Source organism: Rhinolophus sinicus, linkage group LG15 (genome assembly GCF_036562045.2).
Source record: "Rhinolophus sinicus isolate RSC01 linkage group LG15, ASM3656204v1, whole genome shotgun sequence".
In the NCBI taxonomy this organism is placed as follows: domain Eukaryota; kingdom Metazoa; phylum Chordata; class Mammalia; order Chiroptera; family Rhinolophidae; genus Rhinolophus; species Rhinolophus sinicus.
Window position 1 is genome coordinate 23,257,679 of NC_133764.1, and position 11,651 is coordinate 23,269,329.

Genomic DNA, 11,651 nt, shown 5'->3' on the forward strand with positions numbered 1-11,651 from the left:
GTTATCTCTGTTTTGCAGATAAGACAAACTGAGGTCAGAGAAGGGAGTTGGTTTGCCCAAGGTCACACACAGCAAGTTAAGTAGTAGTGCTGGGACTAGACCTTAAGACTTTAAAGTCTTTAAACCTAATCTCCTTCCTACCTCCCCTCCTCCCTGCCTTTCCCCTTCCTGCTATGGTCTGGTCTACTGTAGACCCAATGGGAGCAGGGCTCCCCTCCCTCTAAAACTCATATTGGCTCTGAGGAAAGCTCAGGAAGATAACTCCTTCTAGTAAGGGAGAATAGTACAGTCTGGGGCTCTTTCCAGACCCTGGTATAGACCTGGCTCACTCTGCAGAGAACATGTTCCCATCAATCCAGCCACAGTCAGGAAACCATCTTGGTTGCCCTGTATTTGCTGTGTGATTCAGAGCAAGTCACTTCACTTCTCTGAGCCACACCTTCCCGATACATTTTCAGAGCTGAGGTCCTCGTGGAAGGTGAAGGTTAGTGGAGGTGATGGCAAGCTGATCTCTTTTGAGTCCCTCTTTGGTGTCATAACTTTGGGGGATGGGGGAAGAAAAGACTTGGTTTTGCCCTCAAGGATGACTCCAATCACCAAAAACCAACAATAAAAACCCACCTTAAAGGCAAGACAAGGCTCCCTATGATTCCCCACTGAGAATGCAGGAGGCTGAGAGCCAGGGCAGAGGCTGGGCTGTGAAGAGGCAGTTTAAGCAGCGAGTTCTTACCTAATCCCCTGACTGTGTAATCCAGTTGCTCAGAGAATGGCAAAACCCCTTCTCCCCCCGAACCCCCTCCCCCACAAAGGCCTCCTAATAGATCTGCCAGCTTTGGGGTGCTAATCTGCCCAGACATCACTCAACATCCTCCGAATTCCAGTCACCCCTCAGTGGGAGATGTGAAAGGCTGGGAGGGGGCAGAGGCCCAGGGACTTGGGAAGGGGTTCTTCTGCTCTCTGGCCGCCCAAAAGAATCAGGGACACTAATGGGCCTTTACATTGAGGGAAACTTCAGAAAACGGGACAGGGGCACGGAACTGCAGGGAAGTGGGCAGGAGGGCTGGCAGTGGGCAGAGGTGCCTTGGGCGGGGCTTATTATTAAACAGCTCCATTATTTCATCCACCATGCTCCTTTCATTTTTATTTGAAGAGATGGCTCCCTCCTCAGCACCTTTGCCTCCCACCCCTTACACTTTCACTCATCCATCCACTGAGCTGCTGACAGCTGCCCTGCGGGTGAACTCCTGATCCTCCTGCGGCTGGAGATACTAGGGGTGCTCAGGCCAGAGCGTGCCCCCTTTCCAGCCCCCAGCCCCCCCCACACACATACTCACTCCTTCAAGGTTGTGCCACTTCAGTTCCCCTGAATCAGAACTATTTCTGAGTACCTACTATACGCCAGGCACTTTGGCATACATTATTCTCAACAAATCTTCACACATATCCTGTTAAGTGGATATTCTATGTCCTGCTTTTACAGAGAAGTAAACCAAGGCCCAGAAAGGTTAAGTAACTTGCCCAAAGTCACACAGCTGGGAATTTGAGCTGGATTTGCTCAGAGCCCATGCTGAATTCCTTATGCCATGCTCTCTCTCTTGGGTGATGATAGCTTAATGCTCTCTCCACCTACCCCACCCCTCATACTCCAGAGATTAGGTCTGAGACACAACCCCCCACCTCATGCTATACAAGATTGATGTTGTCATGGAGAACCCAGCTGGGTGGAATCCTCTGACCATGTCCCACTGACTTCCACCAAAGACCCCACAAGGACGAGGGTAAGATCCCCTGAGACTCGGTGTGATTTATCTGGTGATATTGTTATTTTATGGGATGGGCCAAGAGGTGTCAGGAAGCAAGTTTGCTGTAAATCTCTCTCTGCTCCCTTTCCCTCTGTGTGCCCCCTCCTGGGATTTATGGTGGAAAATGTTCAGCGCTAGGGACTTGGGGCGTGGGTTCAGGCTTGGGGTGGGAAGGCAAGGGATAATACATCTTCCTCCTCCAAGATCTGCTAAATGTGGGTGTGCTTGTGTATGTGTGAGTATGTATGCGAGCGTGTGTGTGTGTGTGTGTGTGTGTGTGCATACAGTACCCAAGCTCCATCACAAGCCTGCAGTGTACAGTCGACAAAATCTTTATGAAGATCCCCACAGCATCCAAATGGCTCTGTAGACAGAGCATGTTGCCTGCACTAGATGTGTGTTATGGGGCCAACCCATAGGCTGGTGCCCCATGTGTGTCTCCCTCGCTGGGGGGCTTTCCCTCTTCTGAACCCTTTCCCCATCACAAGCCTCCTTGGGTACCTTGTGGCCTCCATTACTGGTCTTCCAGTGCAGAGAAATTTCTCCGAAGAGTCTACAGCACCTGGAGGACATGTTTTGGGCACCTTACACTCCCCACACTCTCAAGTCCTTGCACAGTGTGCAGACCTTAGGGAGAACTCAGTGAATCCTGGCTGACTGAATCCGGGAGAAAAGAGGAGACATCACCCTTCAAGCGAATACCAGGTCATTCTACCACCCCATCCTTTCCCTGCTCCTCTCCTGGCTGCCCAAACCAGGGCTGTGTGGTGTCTCCAGTTAAATATATGGAATTATCTATTACAATACTTCAATATTTATTACATTGATTTCGCTTTAAATGCTTTGTAAATCATAGCAAAAAATAATGGCCTTCCAGCAGAGAGTCATATACCGTAATCAACTGGAAGAAAGTCGGCATTGTAATTTAAAAAAAAAAAATCCTTATGTGAGTCTCTCGTTTAAATTAAGAGACAGGACGTGATTCAAATAATAAGACCCAAGTGAGGCTGGTTTTTCTTGGCAAATTAGTAGAGGTTTTAACTGGAACTGAAAAGGTGTTAAGGTGGAACACTGACCTTATTAGACCTTAATTATTTTCTGTTGTTACATTCCTGGAGCTGAGGTTTTTTTCCAAAGTGGCCATGTTAAGCCTCATCACAGGAACTTTGGCTTTAGAGAGATATCACTTCTCAAGAGGCATTAGTGGGATAAAAAGCAGACACGTCATCTATGTTCCTCTTCTCCATCCTAGAGTTTCCAGGGCTCCCAGAACTCCTGGTTTGGAGGCAACGTTCTTGTCCTTGAAAGCTGAGAATTCACCCCACTGTGTCCCTGGCTTCTTGCACTCAACTTTCTTAGTGGCAGCTTCCTTGCCCTCGATCTAGCCTCTGCCAACTGGTGGAGCCAGCATCTCCCTGGCCAAGAGAGAGGAGGGGGCGTGTGTGTGTGTGTGTGTGTGTGTGTGAGTGCCTGTGTGAGTGTACGCACATGGGTGTGCACACTGGTTGTGGGGACACAGCCGGTAGGACTGTCTTCATCTTTCACTGCAACCTTCCTGCTCTACCTCCGAAGGCCAAATTTGGCTGATTACCCATCCCAAAGCTAGCTAGACTCAGCCCAAGATGCCCATGGCACTTGGAGATGAAAATGGAGCACATGTCATCCCCTCTACATGGAAATAATGCACGTAAATGGCCTAGCACTGTGCCTGGTACATGGCGGGCATCCAATAGTGGTGCTTTTATTTTTGCTGGAAGGAAGGGCAGCCAGAGAAAGAGTCTTTATCACTTGCTTCCAGACACTTCCCCCAACATGCCCCGCTGGCCATGGGGTGGGGTGCAGTGGTGGGAAAAAAATATTGAGTCCCAAGAAGGCCCAGTGCAGACATCCATTCCATAGCTGCATGCCCCGCCCAGAAGACAACACAGCTGAGCAATTTTAGTTAAACACTATCTGCTCCATTCCTCCCTCTAGCCTCCAGATTGACTTTGAATTTGATCAGAGTATGGGAGAACTGTTTCTGAGGCCTGGTGTCATCTTGGGGACCATGTCTGGTGGTTCATCACTATCCTGGAGAAGGTCGCGGTGGGAGTGGAGGGTAATGTAAGACCGATGGGAAAGGACTGGGGAGCGGTGGGATGGATCCCCAAAGAAAGAGGGAAATCAAGGCTATTTTTGATTGCCCATCAACCATTTAGTTGCTCCTGCATGTTAGCACATATACGGGACCTATCCTCTTCAGGATACCCAAAATCCTAGAACATCAAGTCTGAAAAGGCTTTAAAGACCACCGAGACAGACTCTCTCTAGCTTTATAAAGGGGACACTGAAGCGATTCGAAATGATCAAACACCCTGCCTGAGGCCCCACAGGGACAGCGTTGAGATGGTGAGGGAGGGGACACAAAAGCTGCAGGTGCTGTGGTCTCTGACCTCAGAGAGGATTGGCCCAGCTGAAGGAGTCCTGGACATGCAAAGGTCCACCTTAGGCCAGGTTCATCCTAGGACGGGTGGGCCGATCCCTGCTTCTGGCCAGCTGGAGTGACCTTTCTGGACCCCACTCATGTCTCCCATCACTCAGAAAGGCCACGGATGAAGGAGGACGTGCTCAGAGGAGCCGGAGGTCTGGACTCGTCTCAGCAGCTACTTGACTCAGGAAGCACTTCCCGTTTCTGAACCCGACTCCTCCCTGTCCCATTTACTTAACACGGCATGAAGAGGATTGGCTTGGGGGAGGCTGGTTGTGCAATAGCTTTGTAAACTGTGAAGTTCTGTGCAGGTGGGGGCACTGCTGTGGCCAGCCTGGGCGTAGAAATCCAGATATAAAGAGGACTTAATCAGACTTTTATTTGTGGGCTCAGATTGAGTTTTGTCTCCCTCTCGCCTACCTTCCTTGTGGTTTAACTCCAAATTCTGCCCTGCCAAGGAAGGGGACATGGGAGGAAGGTTCATCCTCCCAATAACCTGACTGTAAGATAGGTAGATACTCGTAGGTATTATTATAACGATGTTACAGATAAATAAACTGAGGCCCAGGCAGGTGAAATACCCTGCCCCTCCTCAGTTTCTGAGAGACAGAATTTGGATACGAACCCAAGTCTGACTCTAAATACATCACAATCCCAACTGGGAGGTAAAAATAAATACACAGCGGAATGTGAACTCCACATGGGGTAAGGATTTATTCACTGCTGTATCCCCAGCCCCTGGTACACAGTGACCAACAAATATTTTTAAAATAATGAATATCAACTCTAATGGAAGGTTTGGGATAGCAAAATTGAGTTAGGAATAAACAACTTATTGGGAACTATACCTTACATCACAGTTTCATAGAAGGTTCTGTGTGGTGGAGAATTTGGGGTAGTTTTGCATTCAGGTAGCCTCGTCTGGTTGCTTGTATATCCAGCTACCACCATGACTGAGGTTTGGGCCTTAGGTAGGAGTTAAGTGAAAAGGACATAAAATTAGGAAATGGCAACATTGGCAGTAAAGTGAAATCTCCATAGACATACACAGATGATATTAAAATGACATCATAGGGGCAAATACACTTTTTGGTAGAGTCATTGGGAAGACCTTGTGGGGAAAAGAACAGTGCCCGTTTTCCTAATCAATGCATCCTATAATTTTAGTATATGTGCTGCCGAAGCGAGCATAATGCATTCTATAATTTTATATCTAAAAATATTGGTCCTTGATGCAAAAGAACCAACTTTTCATTCAGCCAATTTTTACTAATCACCTATTATACGTATGCCACGTCCTGGGTTAGGCCGTGTGTGGGGACAGAGCCCCAGAGAGCAGTTTCCAGGCTCTCGGCCTCACATAGAAAGGTGCTGGCTCAGGTAGTAAATGGCCATCAACTGTGACTGGATGGCCATCAGCTGTGGCTAGTTGGCCGTCAGCTGTAACCAGTGAGCCATTGGCCACTAATATAACTGCTATGGCTACGCTAACAGCAAATGGGGGGCTAGCAAGGAGATGGGGGCTGAGCCTGCAAGTGGCGGAAGGAAGATTGCGAACAGTGTGGCTCCTGCTTCCTGTGTCTCCAACCCAGCCGCCAGCGAGACTATAGTGGTATGACTCCCCTATCTATGGCTCCGTGGGTGTTCCTTTTTGGTCTCACCATGTCCTGCGTTCTTGTGTGGGGAGCGGGAGCAGAGACCCCGCAGGCCACCCCGCATGACACCGACACGGTGGCAGGTACAGAGATGCCCAAGGAATGGCCCATGGCCCTCAGGAGCATGGTCAATGCCTCAGGAGGCCAACCTCTGGGTTGTCCAGCAGCTTAGCCCAACTTGGTTCTTCCTCCCCTCCTCCCTGGCACATGGAGAGTCAGTATCCTGCTCCAGGAGGTCAGCCCAAGGGTTGGTCTCTCTCTCTCTCTCTCTCTCTCTCTCTCTCTCTCTCTTTCTGTCTCTCTCTTTCTCTCTCTCCACTCCCCCCTCACTTCCCACCCTCCACCCCCAGCTCCCTGGCTGACTGAAAAGGTTCAAGAGGGAATCTGAGGGATTCTGTGCTGTTTGTTTTGGGTTCAATGGAATCTCATTTACACGTGTTAATTGCAACTAATTGGCACTAATTGGATGAACAGGAAACCCTCTGGGAGCACTCATACCTTTAATTTGTAGTAAATATCATTAATTAACATATGCTAATTAGTGCCAATTAACATTGATTAAGGGTTTCCAGCTACTTGGAAAGTACAACTCTGTGTCCTCCTCCCTTGGTTGCCTGAAGTCAGCACAAAATATGATACATGAAGTCTGGGCATAGAGAGGACCACCCTTGTGGTTGCATCTCCGGGTGGGGGGGTCATCATGGCCGCCGCCCTCACTGAGCTGGGTGCTTGGAGGATGGCACCATGCCCTCTCCCTCCCAAGGGCCGAGGGGCCTGCAGGGAAGGGGCTGCGAGATGAGCAGTTGTCTGGGAGTAGGAGGGAACAGGCTGTGGGAGGTTCTGGGCATTGGGATGTGCTCCCCTTGGCCTGGCTCCCAGGGTGGGCTGAAGGGGCACTGAGATCAGCCTGGCAGGGAGGGTCTGAGACCAAGCAATGTTTGCACTCCTTCACAGATGACGGAGGGTGAGATACCCATCAACTGGAGTTCTGTTTGGTGCGCACCCACACACACACCCCTCCTTCATCTGACAAAGGTAGGTGGATGCTGACCCCTCTATCTGACATGGAGGTGTAAATGGGGATACCTCCTTGGTCTGACAGGTGCATAGGTGGTGGGACCATCACTGTCAGACATCTCCTTTTGCCCGTCTCGGATGTTTTCTACTCAGAATTGGGATGCTGTTCAAACTATCCAGGGTATTGGTGTCAGACTAAAAAAAATCATTTGCCTGAGAACCAGAAAGCTGTTAGGTCTACATTCAGTTCTATTACTAACTAGCTATGGGCCTCTTGGGATTCATTTAAAAAATGTATACATTGTTTTATTTTAGTCCAATTACGAAAGAAATAAATGTTTATTACAGACACCCCACCACCATCCCCAGGATTGCCCTTTCTGTAATAGGCTTCCGAGGCCCTGCCTTTCCTTTTCTGCAATATTCACTTCATTGTTTCATGTCCAAGGTTGATCTTCAGCAAGTGCTAAGTTCCCTGGAAGTAGGGTTCAAGTCTGGCTTGTTTGTTCAGTGCACTTCATAGGCACTGAAAAGCTGCTATTGAGTTAAACAGTATGTAGGATGGTAACAAAATTGTTGAATGTATGAACACATAAAACAAAACCATCTGTAATTGTATCTACCATAGAGAAAATAATATTTGGGGTGTGTGTGTATTATATTTATATGTAAATAAAATATATATTGTATATTTAACACAAATATCTATTCCAAAAGGCTTAGTGCAGTTTTTGCCTTAATAACTTCAAAAGTATAAGTGCTACAAACTTTAAAAAACAAAGACATCATTTACAATTTTATTTAGATTTACTATACTCTTACTTCATTTTCTGAATGTTGAATAATGAATTTTGTTTTTTTACAAATAACTCTGAATAATGAATTTTTAATTTTAAGTTTCTGTTTCAGTCCCTCTGGGTGAAGGTACCAAACAGTGATTCAAAAATTAAAACTAAAATTTTATTATTAAAAATTCACAAGACCAAACGTGTATTCCTGCCAGCACTGAGAATTTTCTTCTCTTTCAACCACTGGGGAAGTCATTAGCCAATTTTCTCACCTGTGGAATGGGGCCAGTGATACCTGCACTGCTTAACTCTCCAGGCCTCTCAGGTGGGCGGATGTGGATTTCATAACCCAAAGAAAGGCGTATTCTCCAGATCATTTGAGAAGAAAAAGGTTTATAGCTCCCAGATCTGAGCTACTGGCTCAGACGGAAAGAAATGGGGGCCCAGGTGAGCTAGAACCTGGCAGAAACCTCACCTCCAAGGGGTCCTCTGCGGTAGATCCATATTTACCCAACTCAGAACAACAGGACTGCCCTGGAGGGTTTGGGGTTCAGGTAAATGCAAATTGCAAGGTTGGAAAGAACACCCTGTGAAAGCCTTGACCCCATACAGGGGAAAGTAGATTAAAAGCCTTTGCTATGGGACAGGTGCTCTTTTAAATGTTTTACATGCATTCATTCACTTAATCCTTGCACAGCCCAATGATGTAGTCTATTATTATCCCCATTTCACAGATGAGGAAACCGAGGCTCAGAGAGGTCAATTAATGTGCTCTAGCTCACACAGCCAAGTGGCAGGGCTACAATTTGAATTTCAGTTTAGCTGCTATGTGCAGCCCCTGCCATCCTACCCACATTTTCTGAGCCTATAGAATGGCTCCAGGGAGCTGTGACTCCTGGGGTGGAGTCCCCAAGGCAGGGAGCTCCTGGCCCTGCCCAGGCCTCAGCAGCATGACATCCCAGATCCCTCTCCATGGAAATCTGAGGTCTGCTGGTGAGGTTCACAGCAGCTTAATTACCAAAGTGATTTTAATTTGTTTTTGTTAATTGAAATCTCATTAAGCAAGTAATTTACTCCAACACAGTTCAGGAGTCCACAATTCTACGGGTGAGGAGACTAAAGGGGACGCTCCTTAATCTGAGGATTGTGCCACTTTGTGCTGTGGCCTGTGTGTATCTGAGTGGGTGTCCACATGTGCCTCCTGTGGAAGGGCCCGCCCAGCTGGTCAGGGGCACCCTTTCTCCTTCTTGGCCTATACTCCCCTGCCCACCAACCCAGGGCCCTAAACCCCACCTGCCTTGCCCTGCACCCTGGAATGATGAGAAAAAAGTGAATCCAAGCCCTCCTTCTGGAGAGCATGTGTGCACCCAGGTGTGTGGCAGGTGGCACAGACACACACAGACACCATTTGGTATCCGTCTATCCTTGTGCCAAGCACTGTTCTAGGCATACACTGGAGATGCTGGGGGAACAAAGGGCATTTTTTAAGTGAGGCCCTTTCTGAACCCTGTGCTTTCTTAGTTTGCCTGCAAATGTCCTGAGTCCTCTTTCATTACACCCATTTCCCACGTGGTAATCCCTTGCCATCATCATCCTTCCTGACTGTCATCACCAAGAGGGCAGGGGCCACTAGGCTTCTTCATGACTGTGGCCCTGGCTTAGCTTAGGGTTCTCGTCTGGGTTTGGGGTGGGCAATTCTTTATGGAATGAGACTGTGCTGGGAATTGCAAGCCATTTAGCATTCCTGGGGAGCTTGCTTACTCAGTACCGACAGCATCTCCGCAAATAATTGTGACAACCCAAACATGCCCTCCACACGTTTCCAACCTCCCTGAGTGGGGTGGGGATTTGAAACCAGTGCAAGTGCCCACACACTGGCTGGCACATAGTAGGTGGTCTGTGAGCATTTGTTGAGTGGGTGACAGAGTGTGTATGAGCTATGCTTCTGACCTGGTCCATGTTGCTCCATGATGTATGTGTGTGCATGCGTGACTGTGAAATGTGTGTGTTGCTTTTCTGGCCTGTGTCCCTGGGTGCAGCAGAGGATTCTGGGCCCTAATGCAGTCTGGGGCCCCAGTTCTCCAGAGCTCTGTCTGCACTGGGCATTTTCCCTCTTCTCTCGTGGCCTCCTACCCTGGCTGCCTCTGTAAGGCCCCCACCATTCTGCTGCCTCCTCCTTTTGCCCCTGACTATGGACACTTGGTAGTTTTCCAGGCCTGACATTTCGAACATGCAATGCCATATGTATTGCCACTCTCAGGTAATTATCACGTAAAATTAAGCTAGTCTTGTACATGAAACCAGCAATTAGCTAGGGATTGAAGGTCAGGGAGAGCTCGTTTATAGAGTCGCTAACAAAATGTTAAGTGGGAGTAAGTGTCAGATGGGCCAGGAGGCTGGATTAGCTGGGGTCGCAGTGGTTGGACTGGAGAGTTGCGAGTCTCCCGACTCCCTGGCTCTGCAGTGCTGGGCACAGCAGGAGGAGCTGGGGATTTATGGCTCACACTTTTCTCTTCCAGCTCTCAATCTGGGGCACGGCTTTGAAGGAAGGTTGCTAAGCCTGCTAAATCCGTACACACCAACGCTGCTTCCCCATTCATCCGGAAACCTGGCAGGTCCTGCTTAAAAGCCTGTAAGTCAATTCCACCTCCTGCCTGGCTGCCCACACCCCAGCATTTTACACTCGAGCCTTTCAGATCTGCTTTGGGTCTCTGAAGACAAGATGCGCTTTCAAGGCTCTGAAACTTCGCACATGCCATTCTCTTTGCTTGGAATGCCTTTCCCTCTCTCCTAACTCCCTTATTATCAGCTTGGGAATGTTCTATTTCCCGTCCCCAAATCTGTCTTCACTTCTCCAAGCGCCTTCCCAGGCACCCTCACTCCCAATTTTATTCCAGGAATGACTTCGCTTTTGTACCGTGAGCAGGTTTCCGCATTGTATTTACACTCTATGGCAATTTATAGGTGACTTATCTGCCCCCACTGCTGGACTGTGAATTACTCATTTCTTCCTGGCAACCTGGAGCTGCTCAATAAATGTCTGTGGAATGAATACAGAAATTATTCTCTTTTGCTCTTTGTTCTTTTATGTATTCTTCAAGGCCCTGCTCAGATGTCACCTCCTCTGGGCGGCTTTTCTGGATTCCCTTCCCTTCCCTGCTAGAGTTATTCATGCCTTCCATGTTCCCACAGCACTTGGAACAAATTTTCATTACAGCACTTACCAAATTTCCTCCTATTTCATTATAGGTCTACCTAGAGCTACCACATTGCACACCTCCAGAGAGCACCATTGGTACTACCTGTACCTGCCCACCAGGCAGTGACCTCTGCAGAGCAAAGATCCTATGACTTTGCTAATAACCTGCCTATAATATGCTCTCATTGGCCACGTTAATGTCCATTCAAAGTAGGTACTCAATAGACATGCAATAAACATGCATTTAATTATTGAACAGGAACAGATGGTTCAGGGGAGAGAGCTCTAGATTTGGATTCTGGGGACCTGGGTTACAGTTCTAACTCTGCCACTAAATTGCTGTGCAGCCTTAAGTGAATCACTCAACATCTCTGGTTCTTATCCTTTTAAATCAGATCATATGTGTCAAAGTGCCTGGGACAAAGTATGTGCTCAATGCATATTAGTTTCCCACCTTCCTTTTTTCATCTATAAAATGAGGAATTTTAAGATTCCTTTTGGTCTCGTAGAATTACGGGCTCCCAGGATTAGAGGTTTTGAAAGGCACCTGGTCTGACTTCTGGCGTCTCCAGTAGGTGGTCATGCAGTTCTGGTTTGTACATCTCTAATGATGAGAAGCTCATTTCCTCACAAAGCAGGCCATTCTATTTTCAGACAGCTCTGCCTTAAAAAGAGCCCCCTTCTCTGACGGCTTCCCAGAGCTTCCATCATAGGCCCTGCTTT

The 11,651-nt window shown here is 48.0% G+C and overlaps 1 long non-coding RNA gene across 2 annotated transcripts in view; it reads left to right on the plus strand.

Annotated features, from left to right (window-relative positions):
• The window catches only part of LOC141568807 (uncharacterized), a 23,992-nt gene extending 13,203 nt beyond the window's left edge, over positions 1 to 10,789 (plus strand). Inside the window, exons 3-6 of one of the 2 annotated variants that reach the window (XR_012492023.1) lie at positions 1,650 to 1,778; positions 3,777 to 3,900; positions 6,879 to 6,959; positions 10,249 to 10,789. This is a non-coding gene — a long non-coding RNA (uncharacterized LOC141568807). The remainder of the gene's footprint in view (positions 1 to 1,649; positions 1,779 to 3,776; positions 3,901 to 6,878; positions 6,960 to 10,248) is intronic. The other variant, XR_012492024.1, reaches the window with a different exon arrangement.
• The last annotated feature ends 862 nt before the right edge of the window (positions 10,790 to 11,651 follow it).